The sequence below is a fragment of the Zonotrichia leucophrys genome, chromosome 1A, assembly GCF_028769735.1.
Source record: "Zonotrichia leucophrys gambelii isolate GWCS_2022_RI chromosome 1A, RI_Zleu_2.0, whole genome shotgun sequence".
Lineage (NCBI taxonomy): Eukaryota > Metazoa > Chordata > Aves > Passeriformes > Passerellidae > Zonotrichia > Zonotrichia leucophrys.
Genome location: NC_088170.1, coordinates 6,386,772 through 6,404,357, shown reverse-complemented (window position 1 = coordinate 6,404,357; position 17,586 = coordinate 6,386,772). Strand labels below are relative to the sequence as shown.

The 17,586-nt window shown below is 39.8% G+C and overlaps 1 protein-coding gene across 2 annotated transcripts in view; it reads left to right on the top strand.

Annotated features, from left to right (window-relative positions):
• The window catches only part of PHF21B (PHD finger protein 21B), a 132,828-nt gene that overhangs the window by 53,667 nt on the left and 61,575 nt on the right, over positions 1-17,586 (top strand). The gene's annotated exons all lie outside the window — the stretch shown is intronic.

Sequence of the window (17,586 nt, the reverse complement as noted above, 5' to 3'; positions counted from 1 at the left end):
TGGTGTTTCCTAAGGCAGCACTCACGGCTAGTCTAGGATGAGGCCCCAGACATAGCTTGTGTGAAGCTGCTTTAGGGACTGAATGTGCCGTTCCAGTGTTGGAAATTACTTCTGTCACCATCATATTTTCTGGAAAAATCCCCTTGCCCAGGATTCTTCTCCTGGGAAGGTGAGAAGCCTCAGAGAAAAAGGAAATCTCATTCGCTTCTCCTGTGTTTTGCTGCTTTGGGATGTGTTTGGAAATTGTTTACCCACAGGTGATTGTTTCATTGGTTTTATGTGATTTGTTTTTACTTAATGACCAATCAGTGCCAAGCTGTGTTGGGGCTCTGGAGAGAGTCATGAGTTTTAAATTATTATCTTTTAGCCTTCTGTCTGTATCCTTGCTCTATTCTTTAGTATAGTGTACTGTAGTATTCTTTATTATAATATAATATCATAAATCATAAATTAGCCTTCTAAGAACATGGAGTCAGATTCATCATTCCTCCCAATGATGAGGGACCCCAAAAATACCACGCACTTCAGCAAGGACTGAGGCGGGGTCAGGACAAGTGGGTAGGTATGGTTTTATCTAGAGTTCCCTGTCCCCAGAGGTGTCTGGGTCATCCTGAGTTCTACAGGTGGGGAGTGGAAGTGGCAGCATTGTTCCCAAGGCACTGCAGAAACTCTGGGTTCCCTCCCAGTTCAAGTAGCCTGTCATGGAAGGATCAGGAATTTCTCTCTTGTTGGTAATGGAGGACCTGGCGAGTCCCTTTTCACAAGTTCTCTTTTTTCCTCTTTGAAGGATGATCTCATTGTTATGTGCCCTCTCCAGGCTGCCTTTGATCAGTGAGATGCAGGAGTTTGTACTGAGTAGATGCTACACCTGCCACTCACTGCAGCGTTCTGACCTTAATAATTTTGGCACTCCAAATCCACAGCCCAGCACTGACAAATTAAAATATTTTTCCTCTTGGCAGGCTGTATTTTACTCAAGTGAAGTATAATTTTCTGCTGTTCCTCTTCCCTACTATAGGGGGTTTTAGCGTTATAGATTTAAAAACTAGTCATGGTGTGTCTTTTTTCAGAGAGATGTGGAGATGTAATGAAAGAGCTTGCCAAGGTAAAAAAGGAGCAAAATTGCCTGGCCTGTTTGTTTTAGAAAGACAACAATTCACTAAGACAAATTTAGCCATGGATTAACTGTGTAATAACATTAAAATTCTCCCTGCAGTTAGACTCTATTGATTTGCACCAGAATTATACTGCATTTCCTTTAGTGCATTTTCATACCTTAAGGCTTTGCTGTCACAAATTCCAGAAGTACTTTGGGCTTTGTTTTCCATATGACTTCATTGTCTGTTGGGTTTGGGGGCTCCTAAAACTGGTGTGAGTGTCTCTTGAGTGGTTTGTGGACCACTCCAAAGGCTGGCAAAGAGCAGGGAACTCAAGGATAGGGAGTGTGTCTTATTTATTGTAATGGCACTCTAATCTATGTTACCCTGTTCTTCTAAAGTTCTTCTAAGCCTTCTGATATTTACATTTTTGTAATGAAGTTTCTCACGCACTTTTTATGCAAATAATGATTGTTTTGCATTCTTTTCTGGAAGAGGAGAGAATTGATGGACTGTTGGTTTGGTCACTTTTAGACTCCTATAAATATTGAGGTTCAGAAATAAATGTGCATTTTTTGCCTTGGACATCTCAGCATGTAAGTGTCGTTCATTTCATGTTGTATTGCGAGAAGTCTTCATGTTTAATCCAAATTTTTGTTGATCTCCACCTTTCTTTCTTTCATTCTTTCTGTCCTTCAGATCAGGTCCTTTGTTGTGTGATCAGAAAATCTCAGTATTTTCAGAGAGCTGCCTATGTAAACCCCAAATTAGTTCTCAGGTGTCCCCTGCTACTAGAAAGCCTTAAAGTGAACTTGAAATATATTATCACCCTACTCAGAGCTCCTGTTATCCTCCAGTTTTGTTGTTCTAGTTTATTAACATTTGAAGGCCTTAGAGGAATGCAGTGAAAAAACTTTTTAATGAGCATTAAAAAGTGTCAGTGCACCTGTTGGGAATGTCTGGATGCACAAGAATGGATTTGAGCCTGCCACTGAGCTGGAGTGAGATGACTGCCCTAGGTTCCTGGGACCCAACATTGTTGTGCTTCTATTCCTTTATTTGCATAAAGAAATATCTATTTTTTAATTTGCATTTTGAGCTGAAAACTCTACTGGAATAGATCCAGAATACTGGGTCATATTCTTGTTTAGCTTCCACTGTAGATCATTATATTTTTAATACTATAATTTACATAATTAGAAATATTGGTTCTGTTACAAATGAAGCAATTTAACTGTAAATGTGCCAGGAGGCCAAAAAGTAATCAATCTGTTGTTACCTTGCATACATGAGTGAATTGTGATCCAGAGTCAGCAGGGAGTTTTTTTCACTCTTTGGTTTGGATCAGTTGCCATTAATTTAGTATTGTCCCCATTTCATGTATTTTTTTGATTCCTTGGTGTCAAAGTGAAGCTAAAAGGCATAAAATGAGCGTGTTAAAATAATCTCTGATAGTATCATTAGAGGAACACAGCACTCTTGAATTGTGAAACAATTTCCAGCTCTAGTGCAGGTTTCTCCCATGGGAGATCAGATAGTGAGATTTAAGTGTGAGCATAATCTGGGCCCTGGAGCACAGAAGCAGAGTGATGTTCTGCATGAGATGAGAAAATTAGAAGTTACATTAATTTTTTGCCTAAATAAGGCTGCAAAGTGAGGTCTTTATATTGCATCATTTGCAAAACACACTGTCTCACTAGGTGCATGTTTCTGAAGCAATAAACATTGTGTGTTTATTGTTCCTGTGTGTAATGCACACATGAAATCTTGGTCTCCAGAGTGGAAGAAACAGATTCAAGCCTAGAGCTTAAAAAAAAAAACCAACAAGGAATCTTTTAATCAGTGTATCATTTACTGCATTCTCTGGTTGTACCTCTAGTACAGGGGTGTGATTTTAAATTTTTTTTTTCCCTCATAAAGTTCCTCAATGACATTTCAATGTAGTATTTGAAAAGAGTGGAAGACTCAGCCATTGCAGCTGTATGTCTCCCTGGAAAAAGTGCCCAAAAAATTCATTCTGGCAGAGGGAAAACCAAGCTGTTACTTTCAGGAGAACTGAAATTGTAAAAGTAATCTTTAACTACATTTCACTTGGTAAGGTGTTTTTTTTTCCCTTGGTTAGCTATGAACCTTGGTTAGCTGATTTTCAGCTTACTACACATTTTCAGTAAAACATGTTCTTTCTAAAAATACAGACCAGGAGAAAAACGGGATATTTGGTCCCACTTGGCCAGGAGCTGGCTTCATGCACAACTCCTGCTATTAATGTAACTTCTGTCAAAGATGTTTGAAACTGGATATATAGTTGAATTCATGGCTCAACAAAAGTTCAGTGTGGACTTTTAAATGGGCTTGTGCCTTTTCGTGGGGTAAAGCTTAAAATAATGGGTGGATGCTGAAGGAGGAAGGTAAAGGGCTTGTGTGTGACTGTCCTGACACTGCAGCTGCTTTTGCAAAACTGTTGAACTTGGTATTTTCTTTGCATGGCATTTGGAGGCTACTTGCTCCCTTTTCCCTCCCCTTTCTTGCTACATTTACATGAATGTATGGCCAAGGGGAGATTTAAAAGAGCAGAGGGACACTGTCACTCTTTAAAATCAATCCCTTTAGTTAGATACACCAGCAGTAGTATCCAAAGGAAGACTGGGAAGTGTAATGGCATACTGCATTTCCTATTTTTGTGACAGCTATTTTACTGAATTGGAATAGTCATATGATTCAAATGTGCAGTCTGGTTTCAAAGCACTGTCTAAGATCTGAATCAGAAATAACACATACAATGGGCCCTTTTAAAAGTGGTAGCTTGGCAAAGAGGAAAGTCAAGAGCTTGTTTATCCTCTATTATTTTTGTGATATTCTAGTGGAGACATACATAGAAATATGAACTTTTCCTCCATGAGTCTCACTGCTTTATTCCACATATCCAAACATAGTACTTTTAGAAGAATATACGAGGGGGAAAAAAGTTTTTATTTGAAGATCAAGAGTTTTTTTGCTTTCAGTTTCCTTTCATATGAATGCTATTTAAAATGCTTGAGTGAGAAATTAATATCAGAAAATTGGCCAAAAGCAAACTGAGGAGACATTTGCTGAGGAACTGGCACAGTAACCCTAATTACTGAAATGATACTTAACATGTCAAGCTCCATTGTAGAAATTGCTAGTAATATAGTAGAGAAAAAAGTACTTTAAAAAAGCAATCCCTAGTATAGTGCACATCAGTCAAGTGGTTCTTTTCAGCATTTACTTTTATGTATATACAGTCATACGACTAAGTATTCAAAATTTGTGTGCCTCATATGTATGTGTGTGTAATTATCTCCTTGATTTCATTATTGGTGTCTGTTATATCTTGTGTACTCCTGTGCAAGTACAAAGGGATGTAAATTTAAGTCGTCCCAGATAACTGAAGTGGTTACCAGTCTAGAAAAGCCTTTTGTATCCAGGAGAGATGTTCTGAGAAACATGATGCAAACTTTTTCACACTTTTCCATGAATTTCTATTCTTTCACCTTCTGGAAGTCATTTTACCTCATAGGTATGTACTGATGCTCGGTGTGACTGCATCAGATAGGCACAGCAGATGCTGCCAACTTGTCTCTTCATGGCTGTTGGTGACAATATTGACTAAAACCACATGATTTTGAGAGTATTTAATACTGGCCAACATTCTAGGGATGTAGTGAGGAGAAAAGAGAGAGCTTGAAGATCATTTCCAGCCTGCTATAAGCAGCCATCATTAACTACTATTAAAAAAACCAAACAAAACAAAATACAGGAGACTGTACAGTGACCTGAAGCTGTCTGAAAGACAGTGCTCATATTTCTTATTGATTTGCATTTATGTGCAAAGTGTATTGTAAGGCAGCTCAGTGCTTTCAAATATTTCATTATAGACCAATCATTAAGACAGAGCTACATGACTGCCATCAAGGGCACTAGTTAAATGTGTGTTTGTGTGTGCTTGTGTTGGCAATGGGCTATAAATAAAATAAAATACAAAAACCAGGAACAAACCCGATACTTTCCTACGTGGTGTTTCCAAGTTCACTGTCATGGATGTTAGATGTGGATGTTATTGTTTTCTTGGAGGGGAATTTTAAAAACTGTTGGGTATTATTTCTGAGCTCTGCTGCAGTTTGCAAAATCCTGTAAAGCATAAAATCTGGCAATATTATATCTCTGTAAAGAAAAGGTCATTGCTGCCTATGCTTTCTTTTATTGCTGCAGTTTTGTTCAAACAAGCAAGCAAAACCCCCACAAGTAAATAACCTTAGCTCTGTGTTGCTCTGAGCAGTGCTGTGTAGGTGTCTCATAGCAAAGAGGTGATTTAAACTGAGGGGTCTTTTTAATCACATAATATAAGTATTTTATAACAGCACTAACACCTAATTGCTTGTATTAAGCATTGTAAGAAAACTTGGGCCCAGTCACAAAAGTACTTAGGGCATCTGAAATGCCAGCCATGTGAATCCAGAACACGGTGTTCTTGGCATGGGCTGGCAAACATTGCCAAGGGAGTCTCTAAATCAGGAGTAGTGTGTGCGTATTGATCCTTAGGAGGTGCAAAATTGGCTTCAGTGTGCTCAGTTCACCTGAATATTCACATTTATACCCAGTCCTTAGCCCTTGTGTGGAGTTCTTCAAACATGGAAGTGGAAATGATGATTTCTGGGGTTTCTGTGGTTGACATGACCCCAAGGTATTAGAAAGTCTTTTTGTCCCAGCTCCGCAACTGAAGAAGTCGAGGTTTGTCAGTTCTGCTTTTCAAGGTTTATTTTTTTTTCTTATTTATTACATTCCTTCTCTGATCTGCTGAGATCTGTCCAGCAGGTCAAGTTGAGGCACAGTAACTGCCCTTGGGGTGGTGTGAACTTTTTATACTAAGAACTATTATTTACATTATTTACAATAATTTAATAATTTAATTATTTACAATAATTTTCCAATACCTATCATTAGACAGTCTGTCTCTATTCTAAACCAATCCATCATAGCAGAAGATGGAGGACAAGAAGAAGAAGGACAGAACACACCCAAATTCCTCCATCTTTCTTCTTGAACTCTCATTCTAAAACCCCAAAATTCTACTTTTTCACACTGAGACAAATTCACTATCATTCTACTCAAGCTCTTGTGGCTTGTAAATCTTCACACAAAGTTGGTAATTGTTTCCATGGGCTAAAATTGAAGGCACGGGTGGTTTTGACTCCATGCCAAGGTCTCTGAGCCCCTTGCCAGGGTCTCAAATCACCCAGGGCAGTCAGAGGAATGTCCTGGGTCCTGACAATGGTTCAGAGGAACGTTGATGCCTTGCCACTGCTCACAGTGATTGAAGTTCTGACCTGGTTTGGTACCCAAACGTCGAAAGCTTGAAAAGCTTGTGACTCACCAAGAATGAGTAAGGACTGAAATGTGAGCTTTGAACAGCAGCACAAGGTAAAATGGTGCTGGAAAATTTATTTTCATTGCCCAGTTTTAGTTTATAGCATATAAATGGAGGCCAGCCCTAGCAGGGATATTGTGTGTCATACAATGCTTGACTTTATTCTTACAGCCCTAGCTGTAGGAAACGTGATTGCATAAATTCTCCACTTGAATTTGTACAAATAATTTAACTTCCAGTGATTATTTCTGGAAGTTTGACCACACCATTCCTACACAATTTTTAAGGGGACAAACCCCCACAATTTATTGCTTTTATAAAGTCTCATTTTTAAGTTGCTTCTGTGATTAGATGGGGATACGGCATTTGAATAAAATTACTTTTGTCAATATTCTGAATCTAAATGGTAAAAAGTTTCCTGGGTTTGATTGTTTTTTAAATTTTGTTCATTTGCATTCAGTGACCTGTTCAGAAATACTTGAACAATGACATCACCGGTGATGGTGATATGTAGCTGTTACACTGTGGTGTGTAAAAATATCATTAAGTTAGAGACAAGGCAAACACAAAGGTGTCTTAAGGTTAGAGAAATGCATGGAAGGCAGGCTATGAGTTTCTTTCTCATCCCTCTCTGGTGAGGAATGATGCAGTTGTAGGTCCCACACTGTAGTTTCCACTACAGCTCCAGAATTATGGCAGCACAGCAGTGGGAAGGCATTCACAGGAACAACAGATCTCCCAGCTGCTCCAGGAACAATTGAAGTAACTCCATTTACTCACTGAAATATCCTCATCAGAAAATCTGGTTGTGCAACTTAGTCACCTCTGCCTTAGGTTCTCAAAAACAATCATCTGTTTATCCAGGTTAGGGCAGAACTTTGATTATTTGTTGAATAACTCCCCTGGCTCATATTTGCACACATGCATGGGAGCAGGAATGCAGTAGGACCAATCCAGGATGTTGATCCTGTTGAGATTGAAAAAACTAGTTGTTCACAGTGAGCATTGGACTATGAGCATGTTTTTTAAATCTTGTTATTTTTGGAAAAAGAATTTGATTTAGTCATCATAACTGACACCAAAAATTATTGAAACGTGTACAATGAGAGAGAAAGAGGGGACAAATTCTGTGGACCTTGAAAAGAGAAATAAATTTTTGGTTCCCATCCCTCTGGGGAGCCCCAGCTTATTTAAAGTGAGCTGTGGGACTGTTTAGCTTGTTTTTGACTTCAGGAGCTGGAATAAGCATTGCAGGAGTAGGATTTCCCTCTGTAGCACTGAGCCATATGGGGAGTGTGTGTAATATCTCCTTGAGGAGAAAGGAATGAAATCATGATTCCCTGCTTCTTCTTTGGGAAGTCCTTCATTATTGGATTTCTGCTTCTGGAAAAGTCTCCACCCTCTGAGACTCAACCACCTTTGTAAGAGCAGCTCATCTGTTGTAACACATCCACACACAGTGCATGGTTCTGTGCCAGGCTGTAATTTGTTTTTGTCATCTATCTGCTGACTAATGTGACAACTCACACAGGTATTTATTTCCAGAAGGAGGAATGCATAATGAGAGCTGTAGCTCTCCCAAGCTCTGAAAAGATGTTTAATGAAAAGGAGGGGGGAGAAAGCAGCCTCCCACCCTTCCTCCCAAATGACAGGTTTTTCAAAGCCCAAGCACCAAATTCAACAACTTTGAAGTTGGCCTTATGCATTTTTTTTAGCTGCCATTTTCTCTGCTGTAGCTTCAGAGAAGCTGGTATTTGTTCTTTGTTGGACTGGGGGTATTTGGGGACTTAAAGTGAGATGTTGCCAGAATGCAAATGGCTGGGAGCTGGGAAGGTGAGAGACTGGATTGCAACTGCATTGCACGTGAATGACACAAGCTCCTGCACACTCAGCCCCCTTTGGCACTGTAAATCTCATTAAAATATAAAAATCCTAGAACAGAGAAGCACCTATCAAAATTTCTGGCCATGTCAGAGGCCCTTGCAGGTCTGGTTACAGCTGCAGGTGAAACTCCTGAGCAATTCAAGTCAAAAACCAGGGTTATATTCTACCCCAAACTTAGTGCCTGCTGTGAGTATTGAGGAAACCAGAATCACTGTCCCTGTTTTTCAGGAAAGGAACATCTGAGTGAGGAGGCAGCTGTTCTGTGTAGCTGGGAGAAAGGTGTAAGTGGCTGGAAGCTAAAGCTGGAAATAAGATGAGGATGTTCAAGATTGAAAGCCATAAACTTAGTAAAATAGTAAGTTACTATTACTTGAGATACTTAAATTGAGGTTTCACTTTGGTTTCAGAGTGGCTTCCAGGAAGAAATGATAAACTTCATGCTCAATACTTCAAATATTCCTGAATTGGGTTTTCTGAATGGTGCAATGTGATCTGGTAGTCACATAATCCTCAAGTTGCCTTAAAACATTTAGCTCTGCAGATGGTCATGTCCTGACCATTCTGAGATGGAAACCAGTGACTGTCCAGTGGAATTTTGGGGTATCCCTGCACAGATTTTCTGCTAGACTTCAATTACTGTGCATGTCTGGCTGCAGCTTTCCAGCTTGGGCTGGAAATTAATTCACATCTGTGACTTGAGGCACTGATGGAGCTGCCCTACAGTTCTGACAGGCTTTAGCAGTCATTGCAAATGCTTTTTCAGAGGAGCCTGTCCACAGAAAAATGGAACCAGGTTTGGAATGCTTGGGCCAGCCTCCAAGGTAAATGTGACTGTTTTTCAGGGACAGCAATTCCTCAAGGTGCTAGTGAAGATGTGCAGCCCTCATTTGTTCTTGCCCATGTGTGAAGAAACATAGCAAAAGACCAAGGAAAATACAAATGCTCTTGTAGCATTCTATTGCTAGAAGTCAGGCATGGTGGTTAAATACATCCTTTTTCCTGCTGATGCTGTGGAAAGTTTGTAAATGCCCTTGAAGGGCTTGTCTTTTTCATAAACAATGACTTTTTCATGGTTGCTTGTGGCTGAGATGACACATGCCTCTTGATATTTTAATACAACACAATGTAGAATAATTGTGCTATTGTCTTATCAATTAGTGATATTATCAACTCCTGTCCTTTCAGTTATTGGCCAGTTTAAAAAAGCCAATATTGTGAGAACTTTTTTTTTTACTTATACATGAAAACGGTTTAAAAGTCAATTTAAAAGTATTTCTGTATGAAATTGTTGGAAATTTTCCTTCCTTTTTCCAGGCCCTTAAAAGAATCACGAGTGAATTTAAAAAATGGAGGTGTCTAATTATAGTTTAGTAACGATGATATGAGGGCTGATTTCTACTGCCATGAGTCAACTTTTGCTTGTTCTTGTGCTGTCTGCCAGGACAATGAGTTTGTCCAGGTCATTTTGCTTTGTCTCCTGCATAGTTGTAAAAATCCTTGTTGATAATGTCACATCCAAGCTTCATTGCTCAGTATGAGCAATCTCAGCAGCATCAGCCTCCTCCCTCGCCAAAACTGCTCTTACATTTCATTGCAGCCTCTCAAGGAAAGCCAGAACTTCCCAAGGCAGGAGGATTTCTGTGCAAGGCTGTGCCAAAAACACTGTGCATGTTGCCAGTGTACCAAGGAGGGCAAATATTAGGAGCTGTTTTTAAATTAAAAGCAGGAGCAATAACTGGCAGTCTTGACAAGGGGGAGGGTGAGGCAATGTGTGCCTGCTTTGGGGAGTGCTGGCTGTCAGCACCTTATCTCTAGGGGGAAGGTGGTTGCTGCAGGTGATGGTGACAGCACATCCTCTTTAGGGATGGCAGGATATTTTGTCAAATGGCAAATTATGACCACCTGACTGTCTGTCTGGGTCCTGAACAGCTGGAGGGTGATGGCTCTACTTAAATGGACTGTTCCTGAGATCAATGCACAAATTTTCCTGCTTGTGTTGTTCAGGCTTAACATTCTTAACATGTTTGAAGCCAGATGAAATGTTAACAGCTATTCAGGAGTTCTGTCTGAACATCAGGAGATGTTCAAGGTCTAAGGCATAAAGGCCTGGGCTAAGGCAAGGTGAGCCCATTCTGTGATTTAAGAATATAATTCCTGCAGCTCACTCACCACTCTTATTCAGCTGTTCTAAAGCTGGGCTAACTCCCCCCTGAGACTGCAATTTTATACAAACACATGTTTCAAGACAAAGAACACTGCACTTGCATCACCAAACATTTCACTGTTTAATTTTCTGGGCTAGAATTATCAAAATTTGATCACTCCCCTTTATCGCAGCAGCAAGGCTCATCTGGACATGTACATGTGCCAGTCTAGAACAGTTGGGTTGGGTTTTGTTCTCCTCAGACATAGAATTGTTCTTGGAACAGCATAAGGACTGCACTGCCTGCTCTGTAACCACAGGTGTCAGCATCAAAAGCCTGTATTTCTTCGCCCTTCATGTTCCAGTCACTCCAAACTGGACTTGCTCTGTTTTCTGCAGCTCATGCATTGTGGCAAGTCCTGTTATACTCACAGACTACATGGTAACCAGCAAACTCTTAGGAAATTGATCACATGTCTTAGAGCCCATCAAAAAACAATAAATCCAATCTCTCAGCTGAAAACATTTGTGCCCTGTTTCAACATATCTTCTGTTCATCCACAGCATCCCCAGATAAGCAATCAGCTGATAAACTTCCATCATGTTGTGGAGTGGGAATGCTAATAAGCCCTGGAATGCAATGATGTTAATGGACAATGCTGATAGCATTGAGGGATGTTAATGGATGGTACATGAGTAGCAGGAGGTTCAGTCATGCTCTCTGCTAAAATACTGAGGAGCTTTACTTTCATTCCAGCTTGGAAAAGTTTCCATTTACAGATTGCTTGGCCCATTTATAGACTCAGTTCCTGCTGAATTTAGCAGTCTTTGGCTCTTGCTGTTTTGTCCACCTTCACATTAAGAAAGCATCTCGGATGCTGTAGTTGCTTCTTCCTGAAACTTTTAGTTAAGAAAACTGAATGCATCTGCCTTTACCACAGCATTGCATTCCAGCCCAGCCTGCTTTTGGTTTTTGGAAAGAATGCTGTCAAGAAACATAAAATTTCAAATGTCTTTCTCTCAATATCCTTTTTTTTCCTTTGCCTCATCTATCCTTCTGCATTTGACTAATTTATTTTTTAATAGTTTACATTGAGTTGCTTTTTTTGATGACTCCCATTCCTGTGATTTATTTCTTATTCATCATGTCAGCAAAAGACTGGGAGCAGTGTCTGCAAGGTGGATGTGCCTATGTGGGGATGTTAGTGTCTGTTTAGCTGAGATGTGAACTTTTAGTGCACAAGCTCTTTTGATGAAGGATTTTTGTTAGAAGAAATTTTAGTTAGAATTAAGTATAAAAATATAATAATTTTTATAAAAAGGGATTTATTTTACTTGAAATGACTGTTGAATATACAGAACATATTCCCTGACAAGCTATAAATGCTTTAAGACAGGTCAAATTTTAGATCTAAATGACTTGATAGAGACCTATAATCTTCTGAGGGTTGAGAGGGTAATTTATTCATTGTGTCCATGCAGCCTTCAGCCTCTTTGCTGAGTCTGCACATTATCATTGGCAGCAGCCTGCTGGAAATGGAATGTTTCCACACAAAACTGTGGGAAAAGTGAGTGTTGATCACTACTGGAAGTACTGTTACTAAACTTCTGGCCTAGCAGGGAAAGGCACAGAGGCTCTGCACTTTTTTCCTTTGGCCAAAGTGCACTGTCCTCATGCACGTGTTCCTTCCTTTATTCTTTAATCCCTTCCTTTCTGTTTCCCACTTTCCTCACAGTTTTTGGTGAAATCACCAAACCTGTGCCCATTGCAGCCCCAACACCATCAGAACTCTCCTGTAATGGCATTTCCCCCTCCTCTTTCCTTCTTCCTCCCCAGTGCTTCCTTCTACCACTCTGGCCCAGCTGTTTTTGCAGCAAGGGTGGGATCTGAAGTGGGAAATCCATCTGTGTTAAAAGCTAGGGGTTTGTTTCCTTTCACAGGTTATCTTTAATTAATAAATTTAATCATTGCACAACAATCTGAATGCTGGTGCAGTCAGGTTACTCAGTGTATCACAGGAGGAGGATTCAGGGACCAGGAGATGGTTTCCCTTGGAAGAACTGGAAATTCATTTTGGCACACTGTGTTCTGTAAAACATGACCTGTTTCCCTCACCTCCTGGATGAGGCCATCTTTACTAAACTTTATTTTTCCACAATTTCTTTTAAAGGCTTCAATCCTTTATGAAAAAAAAAAAAAATAAAACCATGGAAATGCAAGAGTGGGGCTGGCTGCAGCATCTATACAGAGAAGGTGTGTAGAGAGCTGGTGTTTCCACATTGAGTGTTGTTAACACCTCCTGCTCAGCTGGAATCCACTGGAATGAGCAAACTTGATATTGCCTCTTATTTGTCCCATTCTCTTGCTAAATTGTGCCATTACAGTTCACACAATTGCAGCCCAATCTTATTCCAAATTGGGAGTTACACAACAGATGGTTTTGGAACTTGAACAAGGACTTTATTTTTCATTCCTACTCATGCCTTGTCCTGTATTTGAACTCAAATCTTTGTGGGCTGCTGCACAAACCTGCCACTTAACCCTTGCCTTGAGCTCTGAAGGGTGTTCCACTCTTTCAGAAGAAAAAGTTAACTCAAATGGGAATGTAAAACAAATTGGGTGCACTACAGAACTGGAAAGCTAGAGCACCAGGTCTTTTTGACCATTTTGTCATTTTTTGTACTCAACATCTTTGTGAAATTACTTTTATCAGAAGAAAAGCTGTTGTCTGTTCCAGGCAAAGGATCTGGTTGACTGATGGAGGTTGGTATTTAAGTGCTTGTGATGTTTTGCACTCAATAGAAAATGTTTCTTCTGATTCTGAAATGTAAAAAAGTTAGGGGGAAAGTTTGCTGAAGCTTCTCTCGATTACTTTTCACCTTTTTTGTGTCCTTGAACCCTTTCTGAGAATATACACAGATCAGGGCCACTCTGCAGCTCCCTGTAGAGTTCTCATGGCTAAAGTATCCAAGTGCTTACCACCACAATAGCAAAACCTCAACATATAAATGTCTTTCTTTCTCCTATTATTGTTCATGGGAGTAGTTTAGAAATTAGCTCAGACACAGCTGAGGAATAGGGACTGAATTTTGCAGATAATTTCCATTTTATAGATGCTTTAAAGAAGCATCTCCATCTTTATATGTGAAGGCAGTGGCAATATGGTGTGTCATTGCCTTCTCCTTAGCCATTGTGCTCCTCTCCTGTTGTTGTTTTGAAGTGAGCCCGGTCTGTTCTATCTCATTTTCTCTTCTACATTCCATTTTATGTGCTGTCATTGGCACAATCTCCTTTATTTATTCCTTGTTACTCTCTTTGGTCCCCACAATAATGGTTGTGTACTGTCTTAGTTTCAAGCATCTACACAGTCCTTCATCAGCAGCTCTTTTATCTCTTTAATATTCTTTCCCAACTCTGCTGTATACCTTTCTTTCCCTTTAAGCCTTGTCTAATCATTTTCATTTCCATTAAGTTAATGTGAAAGCATATAATTCCCTGCTTTCTTAAATTTACACAGTATTTTCTATATCTGCTAATGTATTTGTACAGTTCAGTCATTCTAAATAGTTTTTTCATGCATTCTTGGAAGTCTCATTAACAGAAAAATATTACATGCTCTAATCCTCCTCTTATCAATTATCTCGTATCAATTATTATCTTATTATTACCAATTATTATTATCAATTATTATCTTATTATCCTTATCAATTACATGCTGTATCCTCCTCTTATCAATGATCCTCCACTGACCAATTATCTGTATCTAGTCAAGTGGTATTCCTTGGGATTCTCAAACTAAGTTGGCTTTTGATTTTTCACATGTGTGTACTCAGACACCATTCTTTGTCATGGGGGAAAGGACTAGGAAGGGGAAGTTAATTTTTTAAATCTTTCTAAACCACCCATGTCCCTAGAGGAACTAGGCCATTATATGTCCTCAGTAAGAAAAAAAGTAATATATTGAATAGTGGTCTGAGCAAAGATGGGGGTTTGGAGTCCCCAATTTTCAGTTTTTCCCTCTTCTGTAGGAGGTGTTATTTGATCAGGCAGTACTCATTCAGGTTTTGGACACTACCTTATATTTTTGGTAAGACATTATTTGATAACCTACATGCCTGAAAGGCAGAAAACCCCAGCAGTGCTGTTGCTGCCTGCCTGCACAGTCAGCCCTCAGGCTGGATAAAGAGAGCAGTGTGATCATTCACAGTTATGTTTTGTGATGCTCCACATGGCAAATGAAGTGGTGCAACTGAAGGAAAAATTAAATGAGGAGTGAAGGTGCCCTCTCAATAACTAAAGTTCTGTGCTTGTGATATGGAGGTTCAGTTTCCAGCTTTGACTTGATACATCATGTGAGTGTTTCTGTGACTTCAGTTTGAGCTCCTGCAGTTCCTTCCACATGTATACTCAGAGTTCCTGCCTCTGGAGGAGTTTCCTGGATCATAGGGATTTCTTTGGATGATGTACAGATGCTCAGACGTCCTGGGAAGGAACAGAGAGAATCATTGAGATTGTCATCTTCTATACATTTTATGAGAAAGTAGTAAGTCTTGAGATGGAAGTTCATTGTCAACTTATCCCTCTGCATCCTTTACTTCTGCAAACACCTGCACAACTGTTCATGATTGTCATTCCATAGTTTGTTATAAAGTTATTTTATGATGCAGGACAAGAATCTTTCAGAGGTTTTCTACTTCAACTATTTTCACTCCATTGACGACAGAATGGCAAGAGTGCTGTTGAGAGAAATTTGTCTCTGTATGTCTCTTCTGCCATCCCTTCTAGCTTCTTTGAACAATTTTCTTTTTCAGACCTGTAGCACCTCTTTTTAGAGGTGCAATTACCTGTTGTGTGTTTTCCATTTCTGGTCATGGGCTTTACTACATTTTTTAGTCTGTAGATTGCTTTTTATGTAACATGTGGAAAGCAAAAGACATGAAATTAAGTTTCTGCCATCTGCATAGTTCTTTTCCTGGCCAAGCCCAGACACACACAGGAAAATGCTTGGACTTGTGAAATCTCATCTTCATCTCCACCAGGTTTCCTTTGGAGGACAGGAGAAAATATTTCAGAAAAACAGGGTAATAGTTCACTACCTTTGATTTGACAGTCATAATCCTGTGGGGTTAAGATAAAATCATGTGATTTAACTTGTCCTTAAAATATAAATCAGCAGTATTTAATGGATGGTAACAAGCTCGTTTTCGCAATACCTCAACAAGGAAAACATGCTATCAAGTTGGGAAACTGGGGCAAGGGGATTTATCCTGAAAGCAGCTCTGTTTCCACATCAGTGCTGGTGTGCTTAGCCAGAAGCAAACTCAGAGGCTGGGCTAGAAGGAGCCTGGCTCTTTGTGCTACCAAGCCATGGATTTTTCATTAGTAAAATGTGCCAACAGCTGATGGCTTTTACAACAGACCTGTTCATAGACTTGCCTTCATCTTTGTCCTCTGAAGGAAGCATACTCTTCAGGTTCCATGATAAAATCAGCTTCCTGGGATGAAATGTGTGTGTGTAGAATTGCTGCAGAAATGTCCACACCAGGTCTGGAGAGAAGGCAGGGATTTTTTTTCCTTTCTTGGCAACTTATCCAGAATTTCTGATGGGAATACTTCAGCGCTGAAGATCTGCCATCCCTTGGGGAAAATGCAACCGTTTAACTTCTATCTTCTTTCTGTGTATACTGAGGAACTGATGGTTTGATCTCTTGGGAAGTCTGTATCTGTTCACAGTTACATTTGTTCATTTCAGGAGGATTTTGTTATCTAGTAAAAAAGGGGGAGAAAAAAGGATTTGGCTTGGTTTATTGTACTGCTGATTCTTCCCAGCACTCCAAAGAAGATGTGCATTTCCAAATTTGATTGTAAGCTGAGGTGAAGGAGGCAGTAATCAAAGAAATAATTATCAGGTTGGGGTGGGGTTGGATTGGGACTGGTGGGAGGAATGAGGCACAGGGAATGTGAATTAGAAGGCAGCAGCTTTGGAACTGGATACAATAAATTAATTTATTGTTAACTTTTCTGATTGCATGCAGTTGCATCTCTTTTTGCAGTGCTTGGTCATAGGAAGCAGTGCCTTTTTAAGCAAAAATAGGAAGCCCCTGAGTTCTAGACACAGATTACAAACTTCAATGATATTCATGGAGAGGAGAAGAAAAGAGGTAGAGTACTGAAACAAAGGGAGGAAAATGATCAAGAAATGTGAGCTTGATGCCATTTAGAGAGGGGCTGGGTCCCATGATTTATCTAAAAATGACAAAATGCCACTCTGGAAATGCAAATGTCTGCCCTGCATCTTATAGCTATAATGAATGAGTTTCACACAATGGAAACATTCAGCTTGTTCTAGAGAACCTATGCTGGCTGCATGTTCCTGGCCTTTAATCACTCTGCCTTTGTTTTCTTAAGACTTAAATTAGAAGTACATTAGTGTTTATATGGTTTACACCCAGGGTGTTTTTGTGAGTTTGTTTGTAGAGAGTTGGTTTTGTTTTTCATCAACAAATAAGCCATATGAATGCAGTCCCCTTGAATGCATCGGATGAGGAAAATCATGAGAAACTGAAGCTAGCAACAGCAAAAGTGCAAATTTTGAGCTGCTAATGGAAAGTAGGACCCTGGCTTTGGGGCTGTGGGAGAACACAGCTGTGTTACATAGCAGGAAGCCCTCCTCTGACCTGCCAGGAGGATGCCTGTGTGCTTTCTGCTTTATTTGCAGTGAGATCAAGCCAAAGTTTTCCTCTGTGGTGAGTTTGGGTTTAAAAGAAGCATGGCAGAGCCTTGCAGACTTGCTGCAGAACACAGTGCCCCTGTGTGAAGCCTCTGTCATTACTGGGGCTTCAGCACTGGCTGTGTCTCACTATTAGCAGCTCATTGTACATTTTACACTTGGGATTAAGGAAAATAATACAGATCCATCTATCAAATAAAATGGAAAACCAACTGTTCTTGCCTTGAAGATTTTTTTGGGGGGAGGAGTTTATCCCACATACGTAATACTTAATTTTCTGGATGCATATACGCAGCTTGTGTGTGAGTGGGCACACATGTAACTCTGTTGCAAGTTTTTAAAGCT